The following is a 20,210-nucleotide window of genomic DNA, read 5'->3' as shown; positions in this document are numbered from 1 at the left end:
TTGGCATGCTTTTGTCAGCAGTAAGCAGTGATCTCGCGACGTCAGTCTCACACTTGGACCACGTGGCTGCACTCTGCCCATTGGAGGAAGTAGTCTGTGGCGAAGGAAGGCACCCTACACAGGGAGCCGAGGGCAGTCCAGGGCCGTTCAGCTGATCAGAGCGCTCACGGGGGCTAAGGAGCTGCGTGTCGGGCAGACCACCACCTGCTTGCCCCTTTCTGCCCTATTGTGGCCTGTTTTCTCCTGAAACACAAAGGGAAAGATTGAGATGGGAGTGGCTGGCACAGCTGTTTGGGCTGATGCAGTGGGAGAAGGTGGTGAGCTGGCAGGGAGTGAGGAGGCAGCGCAGGGTTAGTGGTGTCGAACAAGTCAGAGCAAGTCAGGGAGTCTCAGGCAATAATGAGAGCTGCCAAACATCAGCCCTGGTGGGAGCTGAGTGCAGGAGCAGAGAGAGAGCGGGACGGAGCTGAAGTACACTGACCTTAGAGGAACTTCTTCCTGACATGCTGGGCATTGGTCCACATGGCTGAGACATTATTGACCTGGGCAGCAACCTCAGAGCAGCCTGGCAGCATTTGCCAATGCTGGGGGTGGAGGGGGCAGGGAAGAGGATACCCTCCTCTGAACCACCCTGTCCACCAGCACCTTCAGGAAACAGTCTGCAAAGTGGGGCATCAACTTTCCATTCTCTGCCCCATCTGGGGACAGTGTCACAAACCTGTACAGGGCAGGCCCAGACTAGCAGCGTTTGTGTGGGAGCACGACAACTTTTTAAAGACGGCATTGGCATCAGGGATGCCAAGATATTCCCAGGATATTCCCATGGTGGAAACGATCCCTGGCTAGAGAATTGGGAGTGAGCAAATTGGGTTCACATCCAACGAGGAGGATGTGATAGTGTTGGGGTAGATTGATTAAGGAAGTAGGTTTGGAACTTAAGTGTGAGAAAACCCATTAGATGCCACCGACTGAATCCCTCTGTAAAAAATGCCAAAAGTGGCTCTTCGCCAAAATATGGTAAGTTCGGCCCATCAATGTGACAGCATAGAAAGGGGTCACTTGCCCCAAATCGTCAATATCATGTTTAATGGCCAGCACAAATCTCCTCTTCATGTCTCTTCAACTTACCCCAGTCAGCGAATTCTTTGAAAATTGACACTTAGTGAAAACAAAATCTCCATCTTCTCATTTTCAATTGACCCAGTCTTCTGGAGAAAATGCCATATTTGCACAGTGTATTGTGTAGGAAAGTTCTACCTCATTTCATTCCTAAACAACCTGTTCATTTTAACTTTGTATCCGCTTGAGCTGAATTCTTCACCAATAGAATTGTTCAATCATTTTAAACGCCTCAATTTAATTAATCCCTGTTTTCCACCAACGTCACCTTCAAAACTCCTGCAAATAAACCCAGGATTAATGCTGCATGATAAAACCATGCTGTACACATGAATCAACAATGTCTCCTGTAGCCGATGCACCTTGAACTGAGTTGCTCAAGACTCAACATGCAGGACATCAAATGGGATCTGACCCCATTTGATTGGTTTAATTGTCGCGTGTCCCGAAATATAATGAAAAGCTTTGTTTATGATCAGTACTGGTAGATCACAGCCAGCAAAAGATGTACAGATCAAAAAAAAACTTAGAGGCATACAGGTTACATTATTTTGAGGCTGGAGTCCATTCCACAGTCTGGTAACGGCTGGCAATAAACTGTTTCTGAACTTACTGAAACATAATTTCCTTCCCTTCAGATTCTGTTTTTCTTCTGATCAAAATCCTTTAAACTCTTTGTTGTACCTATAGCTGTTCTGCAGCTTTGAGTTATTAGAGTCTAAATACTGAAATTCTATTGCTCCTTGTCTCTCTCAATTCAGAAAGTGTTATGATATGTGTTCCGCTGAAGCACGGATGACTTGGAGATTGAAGCCTAGAAAACTGACGAGGGGAAAAGGCAGTGATTATGGGAACTGCAGATGCTGGAGAAGCCAAGATAACAAAGATGATGAAGGGTCTAGGCCCGAAACGTCAGCTTTTGTGCTCCTGAGATGCTGCTGGGCCTGCTGTGTTCATCCAGCCTCACATTTTATTATCTTGGAATTCTCCAGCATCTGCAGTTCCCAATATCTCTGATTCTTAGCTGTTATAGCTTTGAGAATCTGTGGGAGGCTGGGGGCAAGCAGGAGAAGAGGGAATAGGGCTGCTCAACGCAGAAGAGCACCCAAATCATGGAATCACCACAACAGAAAATGCCGAAGGAAGAACTCTGCAGGTGAGGGAGCATCTGTATAGAGAGAGAAGCAGGGTTAATGTTTCAGACCTGTCACCTTGACATGCACCTGAAACTCAAGCTCTGCCTTTCTCGCTCTCTCTCTCCACACAGATGCTACCTGACTTGCTGAGCTTTTCCAGCCTTTTCTGCTTTTATTTCAGATTTATCTTAGGCAGCTCCTGAGAGCGCTTGACGCAATCTGACTGCTTCGTGGCCACTTGCCCTGATAGTAGCATTTTAATGTCTAGATTTCTAAAACATAAGTCATTTCTGTGTCACCCATGGCTCGATTTGTCACACTCCTGGGCTGTGAATTGATACACTGTGGATTGAAAATACACACCGCGGGTTTCAATCCAAAATTCAGGGCAAATTCAAGTCCAGTGCAGTACTGAGGGAGCACCTCACTGTCAGAGCCACTGTCATTTCAAATGTTAAACTGAGGCCTGGGAAATGAAACTGAAAAGGAGTAGAGGGGTTATCCCTGGGACTGTTGCCAATGCTTGTCCCTCAATCAGCATCACAGAGGCAGATTGACTAGTCACCATCAGGCTGCTGTTGGGGGAAGCCTGCTATGTGGATGTTAGTTACCATGTTTCCTACACTTCACTATTTCATGGGTCTAAGGAGTTTTGAAATGCTTGTGAAAAGTCTTTGTTTTCTTCCAAATGCAAACTGCTTAGCTTATTAATGCAGCTCTCTGGATTGCATGTCCAGTCGTACTATCGCCCCTTCACCATTCCCATACAAATGTCCGACAGCTGCCACCATGTCCTGGCTGTGATTGTATCAAAGAGACAGAACATGGTTTTTCACACAACCTATGGCTAATCAGATTCCTTCCCCCTTATTAGTGTGTAAGTGGGGTTTCTCTTATGAATAAACACATCAATCAGGCTGTGTCACCTGTCTGAACTGCTCAGGAAACTGTGGTTAGAATTTGGTAGAGTTGTAAGGCAGTATTTATCATCTCATTATAAGGCACAGTTAGTTTGGGATGTTGATTGCATAGTCCCCGCTGACAAACTAATTTTCCAAAATTCTCCCCTCACCCCATCTTGCAGCTCCACACCAGAAACAGCCCAATTAACATAAAGTGTGTACAAACCCACCAATCTTTGTCTGTGCCCTCCAATCACAGTCTTTTGCTCTGTCTGAAAGATAATTAACTATACATGTGGAAGGACCTGTGTCCCAGTGGCTGAGAGTAATAAAACATAGGTATTCACAGAGAGACGTCATTGGAAGCATACTGCCTGGGTTTTGTCTCTTTCTTGTTATGGCTTAAGCTTTGAAACAGATGATTATACAATAAAGCAGAGTTTTTTGAACTTTAAAAATTTAGGTAAAAAAGTTTGGTTGCCAGCAGGGCAAAGGGTCTTGAATGTAAAATTTCCCCCTGTATGTCACTAAATTGTCTTGTTCACCGAGAGGTGCCAGTGTCTGATAGGTGCAATTAGAAACATGATGCAGTAGGGGGCACTCTCTGAGACTGCCACTGTACATCTGCATGTGCTTAATGCCACTGTGCAAATAGATCTTTACTCTTCATCAAATTAATGCTGTAACTATACCTGGGACATTGCTGGAGTCATTTTTATTCTACACCTAACTCCTTCTGTCTCAATCTTAGTGGGCTACAGTTCCAAAGAAATATGACTTATCGTCATGAAGTGCTGATTTAATATTTAATCATCCTGCACCTCATCATCTGAAACTCAGGCTCACTTTATCTTCTCCCAGTCTAATTCATCACTTACTGAAAAATATCATCTCCTCAGTCTTCTCTTCTTTTGCAACATACAGACCTTTGATCTCACGCTAACTTCCTGGTTCACCTGAAGTAGCAGCATCTGTGGACAGAGAAACAGAATTAAACGTTACAGCTCAATGATCTTTTATTGGAACCAGGTTGCCTTGCGTCTCCTTTTCTGTTCCCTTCCTGAGTCATGAGTTCCTTCAAGTTGTCTTCTCAGCATAGAAATTTGATAAGCCAGTATTTTAGCACTTTGGTTTTAAGTGGTTAATTAGCTGAAGTGATTCACAGAATTGTCCTGGCATTTTCACTGTCAAACAATCACATAAAGATAGCAATGACGAACACAATTTACCTTAGGGACTAGTTTCAAGGCATGCGCCACTCATAAGGATTGAACTCGCACAGGAGTTTCCCAGCCAGCTCCTATCCCATTCAGAGCCAGGTTGAGTTGTATCGCCAAAGCCAAGCCTTCAAACAGATAGTGGCAAAACAGTACAGCATGTGCCTTCAGGAGCTGGTACCATTGATTATGGCTCTCACATTTGATTAGCCGTTGCCAAAAATTAATTAAGGACATTAATAATTAACTTCTATTCAACATCAAGAGACTCAGAAGTAAGTGGAAAAATAGAATTTGTTTTAGCAAAGGCAGCTTCTGAATTTAATTTTAACAAGGTACTGAGTGCGACGGAGAGATCTGCTGTTGGAAGCTCAGACTATAATATCTTCTAACAGGAATCTGGGGAAAACTGCTCATTTAAACATCTTTTCAGGTTGTTTAGTAGTTCAGAACTTGCTGGAAAATGACACATTTTGTTAAAGATTTTCAGGTTGCGCTCATCAGAGCCGTCTGCAAGAATAGCAATTCAAGAGGAAAACCAACACTGATGTACAAAAACTGAAAGGATTGCGGATGCTGTAAATCAGAAACAAGAACAGTAGTAGCTGGTAAAGCTCATCAGGTCTCACAGCATCTGTAAAGAGAAATCACGTTTGGGTCCAGTGACTCCTCCTCCTCAGAACTAGAAGGAGTGTACTGATTGGTTAGAGACATTGCCATGGAGAATGCATGCGTTAGTGCTAATTGGCAGTTAACTGCCAGGCTTTGTTTAAAATTGGTGGAACATGGTTGTTTGGGGCATTGCCCTGAGAAACGAACCAGCAAATGTCAGTTGCCTATTTTGTTGAGTTGAAATAGGTATAATGCATATACATGTTTGCATTGTCTGCGGAAGTCGGGCTCTATGTTTATGTATGTGCATACACATATATTCATATACATATACATATATAACTTTCAGTTACTCGTAGTTGAGGAGCACCTTTGATAGTGTGCATGTTGTTTGCAATAACAAATGCAGGGCTTTTCTTGCATTGTTGAGTTGAGGTGGTAGGCTGAAGTAGCAGCGTTTGGTTATGCTCTCGATTTTCTGAAGTACAGAGAATGTAAATGTTACTGAGTGATTTCCCAATGTTCTGAAGTTCATCAGCCTGGGAAGTCAGGTCATCAGTAGTTGTGTAGATCTATGAGCTTGTGGGAGAGAGCTCATTGGTATCTCTGCTCAAGAAAGCCGGTGCAGGGACTGATCCCCATTTGTCTGCATTGTTGGTTGTGTGTCGGTGATCAACTTGAACCATCAGTTGCTGACCATGGAGTTGGTCAGCTGTAGGGTGTTCAGCCATCTCTAGAGAGTTTCAGTAGTGTGTCTGTGCTATACACTGCATCTCAGGCCACGGGATAAGTCAACAATGGCAGTTTCTGTCTGCGATCCTGATGCAGGCTCTCCAGGTGGCCCCACAGCAGACAGACTTCACAAGCTCTTCCACACGACAGGAAGTGGACAACGCCCTGTCAGCAGCAGGAGTCAGTGGGATTCATGTGGAATTCCTGAAGAACATTGGATTACGCGGAAGGAAGTGGCTAGCAAGTCTGTATAACAACTTCCACAGCATTGGCACCATTCCAACCATCCAGCACCAATCCCAGCTGGTGATCATTGCCAAAGCAGGGCCGCCAATTAACAGCTCACAGTGTTGCTGCCCCTCAGCCAGCTCTCAATAACAGTGAACAGCCTGAAGGGTTACACATTGGATACCTCCCCTGAGCCACATGACAGGCACCTCCTCACACAGACCTCAGCCTCTCTGAGCTGACCCCAATCCTGACAGCATGTGTGTTGAGGTCGGTTTCCAGAAATCCCTGCAGACGCGGAATGGCGATTATCATATAAACTGCTATTAAGGAGAGGGTATGTTTTTCTCTTTGCAACGACTTCTTGCTCCACACAATGTTTCCTTTTGTCAGACGGTAGTTTCTGTGTTTTGTTTTCCTGCCAAAGATTGTTTCTCAATCGCTCCTCCAGGCCAGGGATTAGCAGGAATGAGGAAATGGTTCCAGGGGAACTGCTCTGTGTCTCGGCAGCTTCTGCAGTTTGGAAAGCCCAGAATGAGGACACCCTTGAGACCTCCTAGTGATGCAGGAAGGATAGGTTTATGAGGGGACAGTAAATGCAAATGGGTCTGGTCCTCAGCTGCTCCTAGTTTAGGAACCACTTAGGTTCATGCCAACTTGGACCTGGCTGACAGGACTAGCTTTCATCACCTCTGCTTCCAAAGGTGGCAGTCGCTGTTTTAGTGTCACTGTGTGTGGGGCAAGCTGTACACAGCATCTGTGATGGGTCCAGAATTAAAGGTCGAGGCGAAGGTTTCACACAGCTACATCCTTTTTAACAGAGCTCAGGGAGCCAGCGTTCACTCACTCACTGTACAGTGGCATCATCAACTGGGCAGGGCGTGCCACTGAGTGCGTTGGATGGCGCAGTAACTCCAGTGTACTGGGCACTATGGATGGCACTTCTGTGGGCATCGGGAGTTCTCACATTAACTGTACGCTGTAAAAGGACAGGAAATGTCTTGCACACCATTTATATTCAGACAGTTCCGGTCACAGACACATCATTCATTAAGAGTACCAGTGACTCTGAACCAAAAGTAGGCACAACATCTTTTACATGTGACAGCCTAGGATGTATTTATTGAGGGAGAAGGACAAATTGTTGTGGGGGAGTGGGTGGGGTGTGTGTGGATAAACCCTTCCTCCGCGATATTAAAAAGCCAAAGCTAAAGGATAGTATTTTAGCCAATCTCTACTCAATTTTCTGTTACAGGGTCATAGAAATATTATGGCACAGAAGGCTGCCATTCAGCCCATCATGCCTGAACCGGCTCTTCAGACAAGTATCATTAGCAAGTGCCAACTTCCTGCTTTATTCCCCATGACCCTGCACACTGTTTCTGTCCAAATAATCATGCAGTGCATTTCTGAATTCCTCAACTGAACCTGCTTTTCTACATTTCCAGTCAGTGTATTTCATACCTAAGTAACTCTCTGTACGAAAAAGTTTTATTATTTTGTTAAATAAGTGTGAAATTTTACAAACATATACCAACTAACAACCCCGTCATACTCTCAGCAAGAGTTTCTTTGAAATAATGTCAAAAAGTTATTCAGAAACGTTACCTCCAGGGCAGGTGGGACTTGAACTCAGACCTTTTAGCCCAGAGGTAGGGATACTAACATCGTGCCGCAAAAAGTCATCCCTGGTGTTTATTTAAATGCGTGCTCATAATAGAACCCCAATTAATGGTCTTCGCTGTCTATAAAGAAACACAAGGAACATACGATTAGCACTGAGAGAACCCTGATGGTGCAAGACAGTATCCCATGTGGAAAATGAGGGCTTGTGTTTGATATTAGCCAAATCTCAGTCCTCATGCTCTCCCTTTGAGTGAGAAGTCTTGAGCATACTTTCTAGACTGATGTTCCAGCGTATCGCCAATAGAGTACTGCACTGTTGGAAGTGGACTGTCAGATAACAGAGATAACAAGGTGTAGAGCAGGAGGAACACAGCAGGCCAAGCAACATCTTCTGAAGAAGGGTCTAGGCCCAAAACATCAGCCTCCCTGCTCCTCTGATGCTGCTTGGCCAGCTGTGTTCATCCAGCTCCACACCTTGTTATCTTGGATTCTCCAGCATCTGCAGTTCCTACTATCTCTGAAACAATTTTAACCCCACTGCGAAGCCTCTTCTAAGGATACCTACCCTGAAGAAGTTACCCTCCAGAAAAACCTCAGTGAATCTCTCTCCCACTGCAACTCTCTCATGATCTCTTTGGCATTTCTGAAGAAGGGTCTAGGCCCGAAATGTCAGCCTTCCTGCTCCTCTGATGCTGCTTGGCCTGCTGTGTTCATCCAGCTCTACACCTTGTTATCTCAGATTCTCCAGCATCTGCAGTTCCTACTATCTCTGTCAGACAACAGCCCTGGTAGACAAACAGGAGTCTGGAAGAACACAGCATCATACCCAAAACATTGACTTCTCCTTTCCTCTGGAAACTTGCCTGGCTTGCTGTGTTCTTCCAGCCTCCTGTTTGCTTACCTTGGATTCCAGCATCTGCAGGTATTTTGTCTCTGGACAACAGCCCTGCCTGCTCTCTGCTGGATCTAAGAAATCCCATGGTGATGTTGAAGAAGAGCAGAGGAATTGTCTGAAGCTGTCTGCAAATATCTTTATCTGTCAGCCAACATAGTACAGACAGACTACCTGATCAGCACCCTATTGCTCACTGCATGATGTATGCTGTGTTTCTGATAGGCTACCCGAAAAGCACATGGGAAGTTCAGAGGTGGTGACAGGTGCTATGTAAATACAAGTTCTTTCTTGCTTTTAAAAACCATACCTCAAACTATTTGCTGTGTGTGTGTCTGTGTGTGTGTGTGTGTGTGTGTGTATGTGTTGAGTGTGTATTGTGTGTGTGTGTGTGTGTGTGTGTATGTGTTGAGTGTGTATTGTTTGTGTGTGTGTGTGTGTGTGCGTGTGTGTTGAGTGTATATGTGTATTCTGTGTGTGTGTGTATGTGTATTCTGTGTGTGTGTGTGTGTGTGTGTGTATGTGTTGAGTGTGTATGTGTATTGTTTGTGTGTGTGTGTGTGTTGAGTGTGTATGTGTATTCTGTGTGTGTGTGTGTATGTGTTGAGTGTGTATGTGTATTGTTTGTGTGTGTGTGTGTGTGTGTGTGTTGAGTGTGTATGTGTATTCTGTGTGTGTGTGTGTATGTGTTGAGTGTGTATGTGTATTCTGTGTGTGTGTGTTTGATTGTGTGTGTGTGTGTGTGTGTGTGTGTGTGTGTGTGTGGGGTGGGGTTGTGTGTGTGTGTATGGGGGGGTGCGGTTGTGTGTGTGTGTGTGTATGCGTCTGAGTGTGTGTGTGTGGGGTGGGATTGTGTGTGTGTGGGGTGCGGTTGTGTGTGTGTGTATGTGTGGAGTGTGTATTGTGTGTGTGTGTGTGTGTGTGTGCGTGTGTGTATGCGTTTTTGTGTGTGGGTGTGTGTCTATATGTGTAAGTGAGTGTGTGGGTGTGTTTGTGTGAGAGAGTGAGTGTGTGTGTGTGTGAGAGAGAGAGTGAGTGAGTGTGTGTCTATATGTGTGTATGTGTATGTGTGTGTGAGTGAGTGTGTGTGTATGCGTGTACGAAAGAGTGTCTGTGTGCACACGTGTGTGTGTATGTGTCTTAGTGTGTGTATGTGCCTAACTGTGTGTGTGAGCATGTGAGTGTGTGTGTGTGTGTGTGTGTGTGTGTGTGTGTGTATGTGTGTGTGCGTGTGTGTGTATGTGTCTAACTGTGTGTGTGTGTGTGTGTGTGTGTGTGTGTATGTGTATGTGTATGCAAGCGTGTGTACCCTGAGCTCTCCAGCGGAATGCGCCAACTACTGCTGATCGGTTGATAAATGTTTTGGGTATCTCTTGGCTTCTTCCTGTCCTCTGCATGCGTTGTGTAAATCTGAGAGTGATGTTCCAACTGCTCACTGCACCTTACCAAAGGAGCTGTTAAATTCCTCTGTGTTCACCTACCTGACACTGTCTTTGGAGAATGTGTGCGTCTATCTACAGGCTAAAACTCTTAACGCTTTATTGATAATCAGGCGTCATATCAGTGCAGTGACTTACTTAAGCAGCCGTGGCCCCAGAAAGACATGGGAGGTGGCACCTTTGGGAGAAAAATGTCACAAAATGCAAAGGTTGATTGAAGCATTTTGAAACACCATGCCTCCTGAAGCGTGGGTAGCATCTCCCCCTGCAGTTTTCAACACACTGCGTTGCCATGGAAACCTACATATTCCAAATAAGTGAGTAATCGAAGATTGCATCTCAATTTCTGATTTGCAGACTAAACGAATTCTTACCTTCTCCCACACGAGTTTACAATCTGTGATGTTTTGAACAATGTCCCAAAGGGTTTAATGATGTGAAATCGGTCAGTAATTGTTTTGTGCAAAGCCACAGGGGTGCTGCAGATATAAAAGGCTGTGGCTGTTTCCTCTAGAGCAGAGAGGATTGAAGAGTGCCCATAATAGAGGCATTTAGGACTATGAAAGAGCCCAATAGGGATAGCTGTCGAGGTGCTTTATCGTGTTCAGCAACTTGGAGACTGTAGGGACAGCAAATGCTGTACCCACATGCGAATGAGATCGGGTCAAGGAACAAAAGGGTCGGCACGAATATTTCTAACAGGGAATTCAGGAGAAACCTTTTAGCCCAGGTGTGGTGAGAGGTATCACTAGGAATGTTTAATGTGATTAGTATGCTGGTTGTGGGGCTTTGGCACAGGTTGGCAGGCATTTTTCTGATCGGCCAGCCATAAAGCACATTGGGAAGTTCAGAGGTGTTGACAAGTGCTATACACATGCGAGTCCTTTCTTCACACCGCATCTGTGTGTGTGTGTGTGTGTGTGTGTGTGTGTGTGTGTGTGTGTGTGTGTGTGTGTGTGTGTGTGTGTGCGCATGCGCACGTGTATGTTTTGTGTATATGTCTGCCTGTGTGTGTGTCTGTGTTTATGTTGTGTGTATGTTGTGTGTGTGTGCATATATGTCTGTGTGTGCATGTGCATATGTGTGTGTGCGTGCGTGTGTATGAATGTGTGTTTGTGTGCATATGTGTGTGTGTGAATGTGTGTGTGTGTGTGCGTGTGTGTGTGTGTGTGTGTCTGTGCGCGCACGCATGTGTGCGTGTGTGTGTGTGTGTGTGTGTGTGTCCCTGTGTCTGTGAAGACAAAATGGATTAGCATAAGGAAGAAAGGAACTCATTGTTAAAGACTGGTTAGAGAAAGCGAGTTGAGCCAAATGACCTACTGGGGCAGTGAATATTATGCAGTTATCTCCATTGCAGTAGGAGAGCCCAGCACATCAGTCGAAAAGACAAGGCTGAAGCATTTGCATCCACCTTCAGCCAGAAGTACTGCATGGATGATCCATCGCAACCCCCTCCTGAGGGGCCAGCATCATGGGTGCCAGGCTTCAGCTGATTTTATTCACTCCATGTGATATGAAGAAATAGCCCTTGATACTCCAAACATTATGAGCCCTGACACCAGGCTGGCTGAAGGCTCCAAAAGTAGCCTTCCCCAAGTCAGGCCGTTCCAGAACAGTTCCATCACAGGCACCTCGGCAACAAGGTGGAAAATTGCCCAGCTATGTGCTGTCGGGACACACCAGGACAAACACAACCCGACCAATTATACCAGCCCATCCATCTACTCTTGGCCATCTGCAAAGTGACAGAATGTGCTACAAGTGACATTTATACACACGGCCTACTGATGGGCATTCCCAGCCAATGACTCCTGACCTCGTTGAAGCCTTCATTGAGACCTTGACAAAGGAGTTGAGCTCTTGACGGTAGGTGAGAGGGGCCCTTGATATCAAAGATACATTTGGCCCAAATTTGGCACCAAGGAACCTTGGGAAAACTGGAGCCAAAGGGCATCAGAGGAAAAGCTTGTCTTTAGATTGGAATCAGCATGCAGCAAGCAGGCGAAATGTGGAACAATCTGTGTGTAATCAGTCATGATTACACAGGCTAATGCCAGTCCATAAACGGGCCTAATACAGCCCATGATGAATTGGTATCAGAGCACCACATAACATGCTATGTAATGAAATTTGCAGGCAGGCTACTGTGTATTGATCAAATCAATAGCAATTCAGTTTGCAAGCAGTGCGCTGTTGGCTCAGATTCAATTAATAAAGTTTCCCGAGTCTCAGGTGGAGGGTGAGCTTGTGTCACATTTGTACAATCAGCAATGAACAGCTTGTGATCATGAGGTTTCAACCCATTAACAATGGCGTTTATGTTCTGGACAGTTCTTGGGGTCAAATTAGAAGTTGAAAGCATCTGTCCAATATTCTCTACTTTCACTAGTGGCCACTGAACAGGCACCAGGCACGTCCTAGTATCTCCCTCAACTAGACTTTTCTGTATGAGCTATTTAACCACAGGGGGCATCACAACCAACCCTGGTCTGAAACTGAGCTGAGGAGGAGGTGTGATACTGAGACACAGTGGGGAGATGGTGGTTTATTGGCTGATCCAGTGCAGAGTTTGCTGAACTTTCTTCACTGTAGCATGAGTGTGGAGGTGGATTGTACATCTCTTCTTGTTACCATGCATAGGAAGAGGTCATTTCTTTCTGAAAAGTCTTTCACAAGAGGTCAATGGCTAGGCTGTCATTTATTGCCCATCCCTTATTGCCCATGAGAAAGCACTTCTTTGAACTACCAAGGGCCACATGGTGTTGATAGACCCTCAGAGCTGCCAGACTGTGAGAGGAGGTGATCAGACCATGGTATTGTCACTGGATTAGTAATCCAGACACCCAGTCTAATTCCCAGGGACGTGGGTTCAAATCTCCTGTCAGAGGAATTGAAATCTGATTAATAAACCTGGTATTAAAAATGAGTCCCGTTATTGGCGATTGGGTTGGTTAAAAAAACCCTTCACTTCTGAGGAAGGGTCACTGGACCTGAAACTTTAACTCTGATTTCTCTCCACAGACCTGCTGAGCTTTTCCAGCAACTTCTGTTTCTGGTTAAAAAGCCACCTGGATCCCCAGTGTCCATCAGACAAGGATATTGTCCAACATAACAACAAGAAGAAAAACAGAAGCCACTGGAACAGCTCAGCAGGTCTGGCAGCAACTGTGAAGAGAAATATCAGAGTTAACGTTACAGGTCCTGTGACCGAGATGGACAGGCTATTGTCCATCTGGCCTGACCTACATGTGACTCCAGACCTGTAGTAATGTGGCTTACTCTTCAACAGCAAGCTGACCACTCAGTTGTACCAAACAGCTGGAGGGAGAAGGTATTTCTGTGCAGGGCAGAATGGTCGACTCAGTTTTAGATGTTTAATAATGAGGCCTGCTGAGTTGGTGTCACCTCGGCCCAAATCTGTGGAGAATCCTTGCTCCCATCGCTATTGCCATTAGTCTGCCCACCGTTTGTCCCAAAGCAGCTGTGATGGAGATCGATCAGAGACTGGGACCATGGAGATCAGCAACAACAGATTATTTTTTAAATCTTGTTTTCTGCATGAAAAAGTTGCCCCTTAGGTCCCTTTTAAATCTTTCCCCCCTCATCTTAAACCTGTGCCTTCGAGCTTTGGACTCCCCTACCCCAGAGAAAAGACCTTGGCTATTCACCCTATCCATGCCCCTCATGATTTTATAAACCTCTATTAGATCACCCCTCAGCTTCTGACGCTCCAGGGACAATGGCCCCAGCCTATTCAGCCTCTCCCTTTAGCTCAACCCCTCCAGCCCTGGCAGCATCCTTGTAAATATTTTCTGAACTCTTTCAAGTTTCACATCATCCTTCCAATAGGAGAGAGACCAGAATTGTACGCAGTATTCCATAAGTGACCTAACCAATGTCCCATACATCCGCAACATGACATTCCAACTTCTATACTCAATGCACTTAACAATAAAGGCAAGCATACCAAATGCCTTCTTCACTATCCTGTCTACCTGCGACTCCACTTTCAAGAATCTATGAACCTGCACCCCAAGATCTCTTTGTTCAGCAACACTTGCCAGGACCTTACCACTAATGGTGTGACCGTGACAGTCTGAGGATAACTCCAGTATATCCAGCCAGGAATGGAGGATTGCGACCCTTCTGCTCTGAATTGGAGCCCATTCCCATCAGAAAGAGCCTCCAAATTCTTCAGAGAAGTGTTTCTTTTTCCCCTGAAAGAAGAAGTAGCCCTGTTCCAAGGGACAGTGGGAGTGGAATAAAATGAAAAAATTAATTTCATCATGATAACGAAAGCCAGCTTAAAAAATGACTGAAGCTTCTCTTGTTGTGCCTCAATTGCTAAATTGCTGTGCCTAGTCTGTGCCAAGCCTTGCCAAGGCCTGGGTCAGGGCAGCAGTTAGAGGGTTACGATCAGCCTCATACACTTGGAGAAGGGGAGCAAAGGTTCCTGCACCTAAACAATGAACATGCATGTGTGCCTGTAAACATTGGGAAAGGACAGGATTGAGATCCAGTTGGGATGGCTCTATTGATTGATCAGACGTGGCTCACACAAGGCAATTGGCCGACTGTTATCGATCCCAGAAAACACACTTAGAAAGTCATGAATTTAAATTTTACTGGAATTTGAACTTCTCAACCTTGGGTTGAAATCCCTCCCTACCTCTGAAATCTCCTGGTCGTACTGTGATTCTCTGGGATCTCCATCCCACTTCCACCTGGAGCTCTGGAATTACCCCCAAGCCCTACCCCACTTACTCCACACCCCCCTCAACTCCCTCCGATCTGTCTAAATACAGCTCCTCCTTTAAGACCTTCCTGAGAAATCACCCTCTTCGCTTCGTGCAGCCCTTATCTGAGTGTCTCCACACGTGGATCATTTTCTATCTCCTTGGCCAGGCTACATGCTAATGAGATACTGCCGCCCTTGGGAGATCTTATGATGCTAATAACATCAACATGAGTGATCATCTTGGAGGTGAAGATATCTCCGTGGAAACGTACCAAGATAGTTAGATTCTCCTGGACGTGACAGGGAAGGAGGGGATGGGAGATCAAACTGAAGATTTGCAAAATGCCCGAGGCAGCCACAGTTTTGGATCTCGGGATATGGTCCTCTCCCAAATTCCTATAACACACAGACAGTCGTGGGATGGGGGAAGGGCTGCGGCTCTGGTGTGTGAGCTCCATGAACAGCAGAAGATGGTAACAGGTGAAGCCTGAAGCAGTTCTCAATTGGCCCTGAGTGGGGTCTGGAAGTACAAGGCAATAACCTGAGCAAGAACCTCAGAAGACGGTTGAGCCGAAAATGAAGATCAGTGGTTGACAATAAAACCTGGTCTTGGGTTTCAAGATTGGAATTTGTGACCAGTTATTTATAATTCACTCTCTCTTTGCGGTTTCGCACTGAACTTTTAACTGAGCAGGATAATAAAGTGTGAAGCTGGATGAACACAGCAGGCCAAGCAGCATCTCAGGAGCACAAAAGCTGACGTTTCAGGCCTAGACCCTTCATCAGAGAGGGGGATGGGGTGAGGGTTCTGGAGTAAATAGGGAGAGAGGGGGAGGCGGACCGAAGATGGCGAGAAAAGAAGATAGGTGGAGAGGGGAGTATAGATGGGGAGGTAGGGAGAGGATAGGTCAGTCCAGGGAAGATGGACAGGTCAAGGAGGTGGGATGAGGTTAGTAGGTAGGAGATGGAGGTGCGGCTTGGGTTGGGAGGAAGGGATGGGTGAGAGGAAGAACAGGTTAGGGAGGCAGAGACAGGTTGGACTGGTTTTGGGATGCAGTGGGTGGAGGGGAAGAGCTGGGCTGGTTGTGTGGTGCAGTTGGGGGAGGGGATGAACTGGGCTGGTTTTGGGATGCGTTGGGGGAAGGGGAGATTTTGAAGGTGGTGAAGTCCACATTGATACCATTGGGCTGCAGGGTTCCCAAGCGGAATATGAGTTGCTGTTCCTGCAACCTTCGGGTGGCATCATTGTGGCACTGCAGGAGGCCCATGATGGACATGTCATCTAAAGAATGGGAGGGGGATTGGTGCCAATCAAGCGGCTGCTTTGTCCTGGATGGTGTCAAGCTTCTTGAGTGTTTGGGGCTGCACTCATCCAGGCAAGTCGGGAGTTTTCCATCACACTCCTGACTAGTGCCTTGTAGATGATGGACAGACTTTGAGGAGTCAGGAAGTGAGTTACTTGCCACAGTATTCCTCGCCTCTGGCCTGCTTTTGTAGCCCCTCTGTTAATGTGGTGAGTCCAGTTGAGTTTCTGGTCAATGGTAACCCCCAGGATGTTGATAGTGGGGGATTCAGTGATGGTAACACTATTGAATGTCAAAGGGCAGTGGTTAGATTGTCTCCAATTGGTGATGGTCATAGCCCGGCATTTGTGTGGCACGAATGTCACTTGCCAGTTGTCAGCCCAAGCCTGGATATTGTCCAGATCTTGTTGCATTTGAACATGGACTGCTTCAGTATCTCAGGAGTCATGAATGGTGCTGAACATTGTGCAATCATCGGCAAACATCCCCACTTCTGACTTTATGACGGAGGGAAAGTCATTGATGAGGCAGCTGAAGATGCTCGGGCCAAGGACACTGTCGTGAGGAACAGTGATGTCTGCAGAGATGTCCTGGAGCTGAGATGACTGACCTCCAACAACCATGAACATCTTCCTCTGTGTCAGGTATGACTCCAACCACTGGAGAGTTTGCCCCCGATAGCCATTGATTCCAGTTTTCCCAGGGCTCCTTGATGCCACACTCAGTCGAATCCAACTTTGATGTCAAGGGCTATCACTCTCACCTCACCATCGTCTGGCACAGTTGGTTTGCTTCTTTGTTTTGTTCACTAACTTAGCAATTGTTCTTTCATAATGTTCATCACGAGCCTTGATGTAAGTAGAGTGTCAGATGGTTCTATAATCGTTTATACTGCCTCATTGTCTCTTGTGTGCAGAAGCTGAGTGAACACTTTGCTATTTTCTTTCATCTCCTTTAGGAACCCAGGGGTATTTGTACAGCTCCTCCCAAAGGTTGAGGCAATGATGAGGTAGAGATTTTGCTAAAGCTGTGGAAGGACATTAAATGGTCAAGTAGGGTTCACAGTCCAGTAGACTTAATGACGTGTGCTCAATTTTAATCTGACAGTTAGCGTTTTCCATCAAGTCTCAGCTTTTCAGTACATTTTAAAGAATATACTGGGGGTGTCAGTCATCGCTAACAACCCATTTTAATGTTTGGATTATAGTAGTGAAGGCTATTTGTGGAAACTGATATTTATACGGTAAAACAAAGAGATGCTGGAGAATGGAAACAAGCAAAACCAAAAAATTGCTGGAGAACCTCAGCAGGTGTGGCAGCATATTTGGAGAGAGAAACAGAGTTAATGCCTTGCCTCCAGTGACCCTTCTGTAGAACACTGATCACAGGACCAAAAATGTTAACTCTGTTTCTCTCTCCACAGATGCTGCCAGACCCGGTGAGTTTCCCAGCATTCTCTGTTTTTGGCATCACATTAAGCTTTGCACAAGCCCGGAACAATAATGGTTCCAGGAGGTCTGCTGGAGTCAGAAAGTCAGAACGACAGATGTGATTATTTCTGAGGGTGTGACAGTTTCCCTTCATCGAATTTATGGATGATCATTCAGCAAAAGGAATCCATTATGTTCTAGTCTGGGTTAATGCCATTCATCTCGGATGTAACATGAGGCCAAAATCAGATTTACAAAAGTGATTGCAAATACTGTATGTGTTTTACACCATGCTCACTTGCTCTGAGGACACTTAGCCATTCAGCCCATCGAGTCTTCTCCATCATTGACCAAAATCATGGCTGATCTGATAATCCTCAACTCAACAATGCTGCCTTTTCCCCGTAACCCTTGATAACCTTACTGATTAAAAATCTGTCCCTCTCAGCCTTGCATGTACTCAGCATCATTTGCCTCAGGTCTCCTCAAAACGTGAAATGGCCTGACCTTAGAGACATCATTAGGGTCTGTTGGAGGTTGCTTGTTTGCATGTGTTGGGCAACAGATCGCATGCTCTGAGCTTAACTTTCACTTTGCCGTACTGTCAGTGTTCGGAATGTCTTATGGCACAGGTTCCCTTGCTTAGCTGGCAGCATGTGGGAATCCTCCCTGTAAACCATATGGTCCAATCCAGCAACAACACACTCTGATCAATACGCCCCTGACCTCAGCAATGTGTTGCAACAACTTTGAAGAGTTACGTAGCAAGCAACCTGCTGAAGTGCAAAAAAATTGTGCCGCAGAGGTACTTTCTGGAGCATTCCATTGTGGTCCATCGTTATATTTACTTCCTCTGAAATCAGTTGCAGCTGCCATTTTCTGTGCTAAGACAGCAGTTCCCTTTGAGACTACTTTAACCGGCTTCATGTCAATTCAACAAAAGTTACCAAAGCTTTGAAATACAGTGTTTTGGCGCTTGGAATGCTGATGCATTTTACTTAAAATAAGGAACAAAAGTGAGATCCTCGGTAATGAGAATTGCAAACAGATTTGACATCGCAAAAACAGCCATTCAGCCCAATTGATGCCGGTACTAACCCTCACTTAGGACCCTCAATAACTGAAAGCAGAACTCTTCTGCGAAAGTTTGCTCTGAAGAAGCCTCCTCCCACCAGACGTCCATGAACCCAAGTCCCACCCTTTTGATTTTGCCGCGCACTCCTGCCAAGATATGTTATGGTCTGTTTTTGTAGTAAGGTGTCAGTATGTTTTGTAATTCTCAATCATCACCAGTAATCAGGACTGGGTGCTATATCCATTAGTGGTCCATAAATGCAATGAGGTGCATTAAAATAATTGATAACGGTATATTTCAAAACCCAGCTCTTGCTCGTTTTAAATCTTTTCCTAGTAATTCCAATGTGCAGCGTATTTTCCTCTTGGTACTGCATAAAAAGGTAGCTTTTTACGAAAGAAACCTTTTTGACAGTCAAAAAAGCAACAAAAGCCAGGAATTAATCTTGCCAAAAGTAATGGGTAAATGCTTTGAAGACTGACCTTAGTTGGCGTAGCATTTTAAATTGATTGACCCCTCTGTTAAAATACACAGAGTAATGCACGACAAGTATGTTAATCAGTTGTCCATTATAAGCCCATGTTACAAATTGTAGTACAAGTAAAAGGTACATCGCTTCATCAGAGCTCATTTTCACATTATAGGGATGACCCTTGGACCTTCTCTGAAGCTACTGAAACAGAAAAGATGTTTATTTAAAATACAGTGAATCAGAATACCCTCTGCTAATGATACTCTGTGTCTGCAGGGTAACCTCCCAGTCAAGCCAAGTTCTGAATTTAAAATTCACATCCTTACTTAGATCCTTTCATGACTTCACCCTTTCCTATCTCTATAATCTCCTCCAACCCCACAAACTTCTGAGATAACAAAACTCATCCAATGCTAGCCTCTTCAGCATCCCCAATTTTAGTCATTTCTCCATGGTTGACCATGCCTTCAGCTGGTGAAATTCCCTGCATACACCCCTCCATTCTCCTGCATTAAGGCACAATTCAAACTGACCCCTTTGACCAAGCTTCATAATGTGGCACAGTGTCATGCTTGGCACATTAACGCTCGTGTGAACATTACATGATGTTTTATTGCATGCAAGATCCAATGTAAGCTCCTACTTCTGAGTTGTACTGGGACAGGGATGGGTGATCCCAGACTTGTTTGGCGTGTGTAGAATGCACTGCTTATTCTCAACATGGCGTTGTGAGAGATCTCACTTTGGCTATTTTTGTCAGTCAGCTATTATTTAGAGATGGGTGCAGAGGACTTGTTGATTAAGCTTCTGCTAGATATCCAGATTTGTGTGGATTGTGCATGAGCTGGGAGAGGTGCTGGGTGGTGTTAAGTGTTACTGGGCTGGAGGACCTTTGGCCAATTTCTGTTTTCTTCTGCCTTTATCACGTACGGAATAAAATGGTGAATAAGAGCTTACATATTAGCTAATGATAACTACTGCTTCCTACTTTTTGGTGAGTAGAGTATCCAACCAAAGGTACCATTTCCTTCCTCCATATTGTCAAGGGAACACAGATGAGCAGCCCCTGCCTGGGTTTGACCTCGAGGTCTGATTCCCTACACTCGTATCTGATGCAGGCATCCTGCACCATCCATTCATTGACATTGTCAACTTGCCCACCCTCTTCATCCAAGCCAGAGACCTTTCGACTTTGTCCAGCGTGTGCTGTGGAATCCTGCTGACCTTGCCAGAAGTGTAACTTGAAATTTGAATGCACAGAGATCATGAAGTTGGAATACTTAATTCC

At 45.3% G+C, this 20,210-nt stretch overlaps 1 protein-coding gene across 4 annotated transcripts in view; it reads left to right on the top strand.

The window, feature by feature from the left end:
• The window catches only part of LOC125466570 (kazrin-like), a 607,575-nt gene that overhangs the window by 164,537 nt on the left and 422,828 nt on the right, over positions 1 to 20,210 (top strand). The window contains exon 1 of one of the 4 annotated variants that reach the window (XM_048561210.2): positions 6,184 to 6,283. The exons of the other annotated variants lie outside the window; for them this stretch is intronic. The gene's annotated coding sequence lies outside the window, so the exon portion shown is untranslated. Of the gene's footprint in view, positions 1 to 6,183; positions 6,284 to 20,210 lie in introns of those variants that run through there. 4 annotated transcript variants of the gene reach the window in all.

The sequence above is a fragment of the Stegostoma tigrinum genome, chromosome 28, assembly GCF_030684315.1.
Source record: "Stegostoma tigrinum isolate sSteTig4 chromosome 28, sSteTig4.hap1, whole genome shotgun sequence".
Taxonomy (NCBI): Eukaryota; Metazoa; Chordata; class Chondrichthyes; order Orectolobiformes; family Stegostomatidae; genus Stegostoma; species Stegostoma tigrinum.
This window is presented reverse-complemented; position numbering and strand designations above follow the sequence as displayed.